This window comes from Gymnoscopelus braueri, assembly GCF_963280865.1.
Source record: "Gymnoscopelus braueri genome assembly, chromosome: 21".
NCBI classification, from domain to species: domain Eukaryota; kingdom Metazoa; phylum Chordata; class Actinopteri; order Myctophiformes; family Myctophidae; genus Gymnoscopelus; species Gymnoscopelus braueri.
In genome coordinates, this window is record NC_137623.1 from 34,417,746 (window position 1) to 34,430,453 (window position 12,708).

A 12,708-nucleotide genomic window follows, 5' to 3' on the forward strand; every position below is an offset into this window, starting at 1 on the left:
TGATCATGTATAAGTAGTTGCCACGGGCAACATTATTGTATTTTACTTTCTTCTGTACTGATAAATATTCCATTACGGAGATAGGACTGCGAGTATTGCACTTTGGCATGCAACTAAATCTATCTAGGCAATTTATTTACGTCGTTTCTAGGCCCTTAAGTGACATTACCCCTATAGACTAATTTGTAGCATGGAACAGTAAATACCATGTAGCATATTGTAAAATAACATGCAATCTTGGAAATGTAGTCTTATGTGATGATAATTGGCTATGTGAGGAGAATTACTCATCTATGTTATGAAATAAAACACTGTGCAGCTGAATTACATACATTTACTCAGTTTTGTATTCCACAAAAAGCACACGTTTCATGATGATGTTGAAATATTGATCCTGAAAGGCAATGACAGGGGTTATAAGTCTTATCTGAGGAAATAAACACCTAATACCCATGAGAACTCTCTGCTATCTGTATACAGTATTATTCTTAGAAATCAGTGGTCTTGCATGTCTCCACTCCTAGATGTTTGCACCTTGCACTGTAATAGATCAATATTTCGAGAGAGAGAGAGAGAGAGAGAGAGAGAGAGAGAGAGAGAGAGAGAGAGAGAGAGAGAGAGAGAGAGAGAGAGAGAGAGAGAGAGAGAGATTCAACGTTCAGTCGTGGCAACTGTAACCCAAAGTGGAGGGAGGCTTTCAGTGTAATCAGTCTCCAAAAAGGCTTTTAATGGAATCAATGGAGAGAAAGGGGGATTGATTTCTTCACAATATACTGTCAATTCTAGATATTCACTCAGTGTCAGAACTCCTTAGTGGACTGAAAACTTCCATCCAACGATATAGGTTAATTGCATATTGAATAAAGTGGGGCCAATCTGTTAAGTGGCACACTCGAAGGCTTGCAGTAGGCAGAGGCCTCCTGTGGTTTTGCATTTCCTGTATGTGAGCCGCACATGCTACAGTATTTATGACTGATGATTTGTTCAGAAAATACCCAAGATTTCAGAGATTTAACCAAAGGTTACATGCACACTTGCAAGCGTGAATCATTTGATTTATTTAACCTGATGTTATTAATGTTTTAATTTACTCATGTAATTGCTGATAATATACAGTATGATTGCTTTACTGAATCATACTCAAGTATAAGACACATCTTGAGGAAATTTACCCCGCCAGACAGTAAATGCCCATATATGGCCATGCTGATAATGTCGGAAAAGGTGCAAATTAAGTTTTCTTTTATGGTTTGGGTGGCTCTTGAAAAGGCCACATGTACACACATACAGACACACTGACTCTTCAAGAAGGTTTTTTAAACTTTTGCCTTCTTGAAGAGTCACCTATACGTGCATACCTGCCTGGGGAACTTCCTTAAGACCTTACTACCCTATATAAGGGCTCTCACGAGAGCATCGATAGGCTTTTGGGGTTTTGTGGAAGGCTTTTTGAGCTCTGGGCCTTTTGGTGGCTTTTGGGCCCTCTGGGCTTCTTCTCCTGCACCTTGCTCAGATGTCAAGCAGACAAGGCTCCGTATGGAGGAAGGGAAAACAATGACTTAAAAAGGAAAAAGTCTCTATTTTGAGATGAAACCTATTTGGTGTCTATTCATAATTATCATATATAATACATAATATATAAATAATATTGTGATAATTGGTTTTATCAATACATTTATCAATGCCTTTATTTAAGGCTGAATGAGATCTAAGGCTGAATGAGATCTAAATGGAACCTCCTCTTTGTAATCTAAATACTAAATTATTTTAGAACAAGCCTAAATTATGTTATGTATTTGGCTTTTATAAATCCTTTAACATGAAAGGTGCCTAGCTTTTTTTTTTGTGATCACGTGATTTCTGGATGTAGTCTTCTTCGGTGGTGCTTGGATCATTCACATAAGAGTATTTTGAGGATTATTAACAAATGCAAGTGACATAAAAAGTGTACACAGTAAGGTTAACAGTCAAATTGATTTTCTCATGATCAGGCCAGTAGAATGAGGGAGCCCCTCTGCCCCCTCCCCTTCTAATAACTGTGACATTTCCAAGCTCATTATGTTGTCTTAAAGTCAGGTACGAGACTAATGGGTGGGCGATAAGTTATTAAGGGGTCTACGGATGGTGATCAGACTTAGACCAAAGATTAGCCGTAAATTCCCTGAAGGCCACGGGCCAGCTAACAAGGTTGAATTTGCTCTGAAGTCACCATGGCGGAAAATATAGTATAGTTTTTTTTGTCGCCGGAGGTAGATGCAGTTTTTATAATTGGCACTTCTATGTATAGCCCGTTCAAAAGGTCCCCGATATCGGGAACCTCCTGCTGCTAGTCATGTACTAACTCATATTGTAGTAACTCTACACCATTTTCCCATCAATGACTTACCACTATGCGACCCTCACATCTAGCCCTGTGTGGCCCTGCCTTCTTCTGTCACTTCAACACGGAGGTGTTTTGCCGCATAAGAAAGTGACAAGTTGGTGTCGAAGCACATGTAGCAGACAGATTGTTGATATCCTCACCTGCTATGCATTAGGCTTAAATTCCGCTGACAGCGCCTGTTGTTTTATTTCTCAGGCCCACGACTTGTGATAAATTATTAAAACAGCCGTGCTTATGTGTCATGACAGACTACCTACCCCCCCCCCCCTCATTACACACAGCAGTCATGTCACCTCCTGTTCTTTGTTGGCCATAATGCATTCCCTGTGTGGCATCCATTTTGTTCTTCCATCATGTCCACTTTCAAGACTCACGGGGGAGATGGGGGAGATGGGGGGGTGGGGGGGTTACCACAGGCTTTGAATTTCTCCACACCTCCAATGCTCCATCTATGTCCTCAGATGACCATGTTTGTTCATCTTCATACAAGACAAGTTTGATTTGATCATGTGCCTCTGGGCTGTTGTTTGCTTTGGTTGGGATTTTGCCTTCCTTATCATCTCTTCTCTTTGTGCTTTGTGTTTCTCACTCTTTTCTTGTTTTGTTTTCGTTGGCGCCTTTAGTTTATATTCCCCCAGGATTGGTGTCCATATGGCAGGATGATATTCTGAATTCAGAGGGTTTTCTTTGTGAATAAAGGGATCAGCGCTCCCTTCAACAGCGCCCACCTCCGGGGCTCGTTGTGTCTATGAATTTAATGAGTAGGTTCGGCAGCGAGCAGAGTTGAAGCTCAAGTCGGAGTACAGGCTCAGGTTGTGTGTGTGTGTGTGTGTGTGTGTGTGTGTGTGTGTGTGTGTGTGTGTGTGTGTGTGTGTGTGTGTGTGTGTGTGTGTGTGTGTGCGCGTGTGGGGGAGGGGAGGGGAGGGGAGGGGGGGGGGGTAGAACATTATGGATGGAACATGGATCGAAATGTCTTTTTTTGTTGTTCTTGATTCGGGGTATCCAGCTCTCACTTTGTCAGATATGACATGAGGACACTGCACTCTTTCATGTCGCAAGTCAAGAAGATGACACATGCTTTCATCATCAGCAACCAAACAAAAACAACCTTGTCTGCTGTCTGTGCCTTTTGCACTGACACAGTGAAAACCGGTTAACAGTGGGTCTCTATATGGGTATATCACATGCATGGAATAGCGAACGCAAGATGTTTAGAGAGCCGGTGATGATGATCATAGGATCATGAGGTGGCGAGGAGAGTGAAGGGAGTGTGGGAGTAAACTAGCCTGTCTGTTCTATGGTGAACACCCTGGGTCCACTGATGGCAGAGTAGATGGAGCAGATGGGTCGCAGAGTGAAACATATCAGTTTGGAGAGTGACATCCGGAGATCATTACGCCCAATCAGATTGGAGCAAATCAAATCAAACGTTATTTATGTAGCATATTTACAACATTCGAAAATTGACCAAAGTGCTGTGCATGGAAGACAAAACATCCCCGTGCAACAATCACAGGACGAAGCAAAAAGAAAAGAAAAACATATGAAACAAGGTAAAAGACAAAGATTCAATCAACATTAAAAGTTAGAGAAAATAAATGAATCATGAGGGGAGATTTAAAAACCCCAATAGACTGAGCACTTCTAATTTGGAGGGGTAGGCTGTTCCAGAGCGTGGGGGCAGCAGCAGAAAAGACACGGTCACCCCTGGATTTTAGTCTCATGTTGGGAACCTCCACAGAGCCCTAACTGGGGAGTATGGTTCCACAAGTTCCGCAAGATAAGGAGCCAGCCCATGTAAAGATTTAAAACTAATAAAAGGACCTTAAAATGTATTCTGAAATAGACAGGGAGCCAATGGGGCAGCTAAGACCGGAGTTATATGAGCTTGCCTTTTTGTGCCATACTACAGGGGGTTTGTGCCATACTACAGGGGGTCCTCCAAATCTTTGTGTGATAGGAACTTTTTTTTTTTTACACTAACCACCTCACGCTGCAAGGCGTTGCGAGCTTGTCGATCGGCTATTTACGGCAAAGAGGTTTGGTGTAGGGGAAAAAAAAGAGCAGACAAAGTACAAGTTTTCTAATAGAGGCTTTAAGTGGTTAACTGTCTGAAAATAGACATTAACATGAATCCAACACAACGCTACACATTGACAGTGCTGTCAAACAAGTCTATGAAGCTATATGAAATCTATAAAAACATAATTTTATACAACATGTAGTGGGGTGTCCCTGCTTCATCTCTCTCTCAGCTAAGGGGTCCTTGGGCTGAACAAACGCTGAAGACCCCTGCCCTAGACTAAAAGGCATAGCATTGATAAGGTAAACCTGTTAAACAGTGAATCCAAACACAGACTATGACCCATTCACCCAATCACCCTTTCACCCGTCGACCAACGTCATTTCCTTGGATTCAAGTCAAGTGTGGCGCAGCAAAAATTACACTCGGTAGCCTTTAAAAACCGATGAGGACACGTGGAGCAAGGTAAAGGACAAGGTGACATGGAACGCCCCCCAGACATGTTCATCAAGGCGTGGGTTGATACCACTCAATCACGTCCCCTGCAGACATTAGAAAGGGCTGGACAGTGACATCTAGCTCTGATCTCATTAGGAGTTTGCTTGCTTTGAAATCAATCAAGGACAACTTGCTCATTTTTCAACATGAACACATAACAGAAAATGGAACAGAATATCTCTGTGTTGTTGGCTTGATCCATCAGATCAACATTGCACAAAATGACGCATGTCATTTAACACGTCCTTTCTTCCACTCAAATAGGCATAGTAACACTTAGGAAATTGAAAACATTACGTTTCCTCTATCACGATCCTAGCTGTGCTGACAGAGATTCGGCAGTATTTTAAATACATGTATTTGAAATATGTATTTGGCTGGGACAGAAAATACATGTAATTTTATTCTGAAACACATTTATAACATATTCTTTGAAATAAATCAATTAACACAATGTGAGAGGAGTACGGCGGGTCTTGAGACAGACTTCATATCAACTTCCCTCAACTAGTGAATGAAGCCTTGGGGACATGTCCTTATGCATTAACGGTAGTTTACCTTTGTGATAACATTACTGTATAACCCATAAATGGTCAGACAAGCCTAATATTTGATTATTTGTGATGTTATGTGTCAGTATCCTGGTCAGTATCCTGGTCAGTATCCTGGTGTCAGTATCCTGGTGTCAGTATCCTGGTGTCAGTAAGCTGGTCTCAGTATCCTGGTGTCAGTATCCTGCTGTCCGTATCTTGGTGTCAATATCCTGGTGTAAGTATCCTGGTCAGTATCCTGGTAATTGTCCTGGTGCGCTGGGGGCGTGTTCTCTCCTCTGTGTCATCAGTGCCCATACCCTAGGTGGGGTTGGCGAAAGGGCCTTTCTGTGTGGAGTTGGCATGTTCTCCCCGTGTCCCCTAGGGTAAGTACCCTCACAAAAACATGCAGTAATCCTGGTCTCTATACTGCCTGATAGAGGGGAAAGGAACTGGTTGGAAAAACATGTTCCTTCCGTGCGTTATGTCAAACCGGGGAAACTCGCCCCTGTCAGGTGATAAAAAGTTGCTTGCTAGCTCCTCATGCATTGAAGGAGGCATGAGCTCAGTTCTGGGCTCTCCCTAGGCTGGCAGAGGGAGAGTAGCGCCAAGGATTACATGAATTGACTACCGTAATCATTGCCTCCGTTTGTATGTATTTTCATGTCATTAAAATACAAAATACTTATTTGTAACTCAAATGCATTTCTCAGACCAGTATTTTGTATTTGTGTTGTGATAAATTTGTTGACCCAGCCAGTATTTGTAATTTGTATCAAAATCTGTTTTATTTTATTTTAATGTATTCCCCCGCCCATATCTGTGTGCAGAACACAGCAGATTTGCTCGTTGTGAAACACAAAAGTTCCCAGTAAGCACCACAGGGATGGCAGATTAGTGGTCACCTTGAGTCGACCCTATGGATACAGATCTTTTCCATATTCATTCAGATCCTGTGAAACCATGACTTACCAATCATTAAAGGACTTATAGATTCGGCATCCGGGCCATGCCCCTCTCCATTCATCATGCAGCTAATCAAAATCACTATTCAGCTTACATACACCACTCCCCTGCTATTCGCGACTTTCCTGCTCAAGTGAAGTGAAGCTCAAGTTAATAAAAGTTAAAGTTGCAATTGTTACACATCTTCTGTTTAGACTGTGTGCATCTCCAGTGGGTTCAACAAAATGATCTGAAAGCAATAGGCCTACAGTTTATCTAACAACAACTGTGTGTGTGCGTGTGTGCGTGTGTGTGTGTGTGTGTGTGTGTGTGTGTGTGTGTGTGTGTGTGTGTGTGTGTGTGTGTGTGTGTGTGTGTGTGTGTGTGTGTGTGTGTGTGAAGATTGAAGCATAACAATTTAAAACTAAGTGTTTTAAGGTGACTGTTTATAAGCTTTTCAAATGGTGGATTATGTTAATTTGGAAGGAAACCCCGCCTTCACGTGAATGCATTGTTCCTCGCATATCTACTGTAAATGACCTGTGTCTTCTGCCTGAGACCTTTGTCATTTGCCTGCATGTAACTGTACAGACCAAAGCCTCTGCATCGATGTCTCCAAGATGACAAATTAGCCTGAGCAGCGAATCAGGTTTGTGATTCATCTAATGAGCAGTCAATAAATAACATATCAGTGATCAAGGGGCTTTAATCAAAACATAAGAAACGTTCCATTTATCCAAATGCTCTCCACACAATCACACAGAGTGCCCTTTTGCACATGAGACGAAAGTGGTATGTTAAGCTACACCTCTGGGGGTTTAATTGGATAGGGATCTGTTGCCACATTGTTGCAACATGTGCAGGGGTCTCCTGGGGAAGAGACGGAAATAGAGTGAGGACCCACCGCCCACTCATGCAGCCCCTCTCCCTAATATCCCTGACCTATCACGCCCGACTGCCTCCATACATTGTGTTGGGTTTGACCTATGGAGGGGTGGGATAAAATGTGGTTCATGGTTGGGGTGCACTTGACTTTACTTCCAGGGATATAAGACTGGAAGGTGTGTGTGTGTGTGTGTGTGTGTGTTTGTGTGTGTGTGTGTGTGTGTGTGTGTGTGTGTGTGTGTGTGTGTGTGTGTGTGTGTGTGTGTGTGCGCTTGAGCGACTGACTGCCATGTGCATTCAGATGAGAAGCGTACGGCGACCCTGCGTCATTATATTCTCAGAAATACAAAAAGTTGGCTAAACATGAAAGCTTCTGTCAGTAACAACTTACGACACCCTCACACACCAGGGCGGTGCTCAGCATGACTGCAGGCCTTTGTCACGGCCTTCTGGAAAGGCCGTGACACATTGGCTTATCTGTGGATGACTTCCACACCATAATCTCACCATACTCTTATCAAGTCAATGTCATATGGGATAGGGATAATTCCATTTTAAGGTGTACTGTTGAGGGGATAACTTGTTAAGAGAATATTATCTCCCCACAGCAGTTATCTTCATTGAGGAACAAAGGATTATGGTAACATGATTGATAGGCCATGTCTTGCAGGGATTACGCAGAACACTGCTAACCCCGTCTGTCTGTCTGTCTGTCTGTCTGTCTGTCTGTCTGTCTGTCTGTCTGTCTGTCTGTCTGTCTGTCTGTCTGTCTGTCTGTCTGTCTGTCTGTCTGTCTGTCTGTCTGTCTGTCTGTCTGTCTGTCTGTCTCTCTCTCTCTCTCTCTCTCTCTCTCTGTCTCTTTTGCTCTGTCTCTTTTGCTCTTAATAATAATATGCTGAGTCATTTAGGAGAGCTGTTAAGCCGCCTGGGTGACTTTGAAATTCACTAAGTCTGTTCATTTATTCTGGCAAGGAACAAGGCATCTTCTGCCTCCTGGCTCGTTGGATCACATCCTCACCCCCACCACCCTTCCTACCTAATTACGTAATATTACATCCATGGCACTGGCAGTCAATGTGTTAATTGAGTGTGCAATGTACTGTATTAACCTCAAAACCATCTGGGCAATTCCACTTACTATTACTCTTCCAAAGAGATTAATTGTGATTAATTAAATGATGAGGAGAGGGCCTACCTGGAGGAGATGGTAGAACTGTCACAGTGGTGCCAGGACAACTGCCTCTTTTTTCTTTCCCCCCCACTTTATTACCCTTTTCTCCCCAATGTAATCGTTATGACAATGAATTCCTCCAGTATCCTATTCGCTCACCTGCAGTGAGGGGCCCCCACCGGGAGGAGCACCTACGTCCTACTCCTCCCGCCCAACACTCCCTGCTGACAGGTGCCACCCCAAGACTAAGCACATCAGAGTACACCCATCACGATATACCGACCTTGATTATGCTTATGACTTTGCTCCAGTCTCGGACACAGCAGAGAAAAGAAGTGAACTGGCAGTAGAAACAGAGTGCAGGAAGATTGACCTCAAGCTAAATGGCAAGAAAACAAAAATAATGGCATTCAACACGGAGGACAAAACCTTTGCCACTGCCAAAGGGATGGTGGCAAGAGGCGGATTTCTGTGGCTACACAGAGCCGAGACATGGACGCTCTCAGCACAGCAGGAAAAAGTCCTGGATAGCATCCACACAAGTATGCCACAAATGGCACTTGATATCACATGGCTGGCGGGGCACTGCATCTACCTCAAACTGGCAGTGAGCAAACTGACACTGCGGGAACCAACCCAAGGTGTAGCTATAGGAGGGGAAAGAGGCGTAGCACCACGTAGACACACGGCGGCGCGACAGCTAACAACACAACAGCAATTCAGGAGTGTGTGTGCATGTGTGTGTGTGTGTGTGGGATCACTCTCTGTGCATCACTCTCCCTCTGGTTTGGGGGGGACAACAATAAATACCTCTTGAAGGCTTTCCGGAAAGGATGGGTGAGTAGAGGTGAGAACAATCAAAAGGTCTCATGGAGAACAACCTTTGTTTAACCAGTGGGAGACAGCCGGATTAACAGCTGCGGCACCCCTGGAACATCCCAATTAAAATCAAAGCAATCATTGTCACTGCGAACAGTCATCTAGTCAAGCCGAGGGACAACCTTCGAGGCTAAGCAGCGTGATGGCAACGCGCGTGTTTCATTACATTCCTTTCTCTCCCTACGTTTGTGGAGTTGGTGCGGATATCTATGGGCAGATTGCAATGAAATTTGCTGAGCACATTACAATTTGGAAGGTAAACCCTAACTATTGAATGACTCATGGCCTTTCCTCTAGCACCATTAATATAAACTGTTCACACAAGGTATATCATAACAAGAACAAATAACATAACACACACATGACCAACGGAGAGAGAGAGAGAGAGAGAGAGAGAGAGAGAGAGAGAGAGAGAGAGAGAGAGAGAGTCTGCTGCATAAGAATAAAGACAGCTCAAAGCCATCTGATCATCCTTTTTTATTTTTTACTCAACGGCCCTGATGCTGCTTTTATTGTGTTGATTTAATGTAGAGTAGCTGTCATCTCTCAGTTGTTAAAATTGTCCTTCTTGAAGATTTACTTCATTGTGTGTGGACGTGGACGGTAATGTTATTTTGTAAAACCTATATTTAATGATGTTTTACTGGCATACTGGTTTCAAATAGCTGACAGTAGGCTATGAGGTGTTTTATCATGTTTTCTGAAGTCTGTCTGTCTGTCTGTTGGGGGAGAGCCAATCTGCCACCCTGTGCATCTGTGTGGGTGTTATCTCTGTGTGTGCAGGTACAGTATAGTACGCTGGTGGTGGAGTTATATAAGTCAGCAATGCTTGTGGCAAACGTCTCAGGGTTGTTTTGTCTCTGTTTTGCAGGCTGAGGTCACTTGGAAGCTGCTGTCCCTTAGTGCTTGTGAAACCTTGGGATGGAGGGGAAAAAGATATGACGCTCAAAAAGTGTGTGCTTTTGAAAAAAGGGAATGATAAGATAACACAGAGTAATAGCAGCTGTCTCTGTCACTTTGAGTGGCTCCGTGACTCGAAAGGAAATTGGAGCAAAAGTGAAAGAAAAACAACCATTGATCTTTCGATGAAGATCATTTGAGGCATGCTGGAGATGCTGTACAGCATATTAATTGTTATGTTATGCCAAGAGAGGGGGCCATGGAGACTTGTTATTGGGTGCTTTGGGATACGTGTATCTGCTATTGGCCTCATCAATAAAATAGCTTGGAGGAGAAATATCCGTTCCCTCCAGCTAGGTCAGAGATTGAGACTGACCAGAGAGGTGTTGCGGTCCCATTTGGCAGGGGAAAAAACTCCCAGTAGCAGACCATCACACAGCTGTAGACGCCTCAGGCAAACCTTTCCTCCTCACCCCTGGACCTGAAACTAGGGCAAAACTTTCCTCCACCACTGCAGATCCATCAGATTATGACAGAGTGAGGACAGCGTTGATTTTATTATCTACTTCCCCCTACACCTTTACCAATAAACTTTGGGCTAAAATCGTTGGCAAAAACATATGCAGAGTTCCCATTTTATGATTTTAGCCCTGATTATCCACTCTTTTACTTTTTTGGAGGTCGCCGAGCAAAGCACCCGATCTGCTCCCCAAGGTTCTGCTCGATGTGTGTGTGTGTGTGTGTGTGTGTGTGTGTGTGTGTGTGTGTGTGTGTGTGTGAACGGTTCAAAGACGCGAGCCGAGCTTTATTCCAGCGTTCAAGGATGCCTCCCCAAGTGTGTCGAGATATCTAGCAATATCTGGAGCTGTTGCCGACTGTAAATCATGCAAATGTGCTGTGACACACAGACAGACAGGACAGACAAGACAGACAGACAGACAGACAGACAGACAGACAGACAGACAGACAGACAGATATATGTCTGTGACAGTCATCCATCCATCCATCTATATATAAGATAGATGGATAGATATATAGGTTTATGTATAGTATGATTTATTAGCATTTGTTTGAGGTCACCTTAGTCATCCAAAGCAGTGCCAGCCAAAGATTTGTCTGGCACTGCTTTTGCACAAGAATTATTATTATAATTTTTTTTACTGAATAGATTTGCAACATTCTGCAACATTCATCACCTTGGATTCCATGTGACTTAAAAGCCATTAAGGGGACAGCGAGACAGAGAGAGAGAGAGAGAGAGAGAGAGAGAGAGAGAGAGAGAGAGAGAGAGAGAGAGAGAGAGAGAGAGAGAGAGAGAGAGAGACATTGACCTTTCTGACATGCCCTACATTTTCCTGTATAAAATGCCTGTGTCTGTCTGGAAGTAGCTACACAACAAATGTGTCGCAGACTGGTCTAAGCAAGAGCCATTAGCCCAAAGTGAAATCTGTAATGCAGCACGTTAGGGAGAGACATTTCTCATCCTGCAGTAAGACGCTAGAGGATAGATGTGCTAAACAGTGACTCCTGAGAATAATTTGACCTTGGAAAGAGCAAGGCCATTCATTTCCCTGGGCGTAATAACACAAGATATGCCTGCAATTTATGTACAAATAGGACAGGCTACAGCCACATATTCACCCAAACCCAGACTGGGATTAGAGCTGACGGACTCTCTCGCCAGATACCTTTTAAAAGTCCCATTCGTTTTGGGAGTATTATAGCCGAGTGGTTAGGGTGCGTATCAAGTAGGTTCTAATGCCTGACTGCAAGTCTGCAAGGCCGGCGGATGATTTGCTGCATGTCACTCCCCTAATAGTCGAGCACGGGGGCCCTCAGATTTATGAGTTAAAACAAAACAATGTTTTTGTGTCAGTTTGTTTTGTTTGTTTGGTTACCTTCAGGGTCTCCCATTCATGAAATGGTTTGTTGTGGAACTACATTTAAAGGCACAAGTGGTGAAGTCAATGAATACAGTAATGCACCCAATAAATACAACAAATAGCAGAGAGATCTTTCTGGAGGGTGTTTGCTCCACAAGTCAAGTGTGGAGCAAGCAAGGTTATGTAAATCAACCCATTATCCAGTCCGACACGCACAGGATAATGCACATGCTAATTTGATAAAAAATCTAATATGAATTACAAAACAGTAGAAAAACATACTGTTTAAGAAAAAGATGGAAAAGATTGGTCAGGCAGTGCTCAAGATACACAAAGAAGAGATCCACTCACTCACTCACTCACTCACTCACTCACACTCACAGATATTGCACAGATTGCTGCAATAACAATAATACACTTCTTGACATTAATCTATTCATTATGGTAGACTGGGACTGTACTGTATACATGGGTGCCATTTTGGGGAGGGGAGCTCATAAGGGGCATGTGTAATCAGCCGTGAGGACGGCGGTCACAGAGAATATTTCATGATTTTTCAAAGGTACAGTAAAATTGCTGCTTTTGCTGCCAGCAGTGGCACACTATTACAC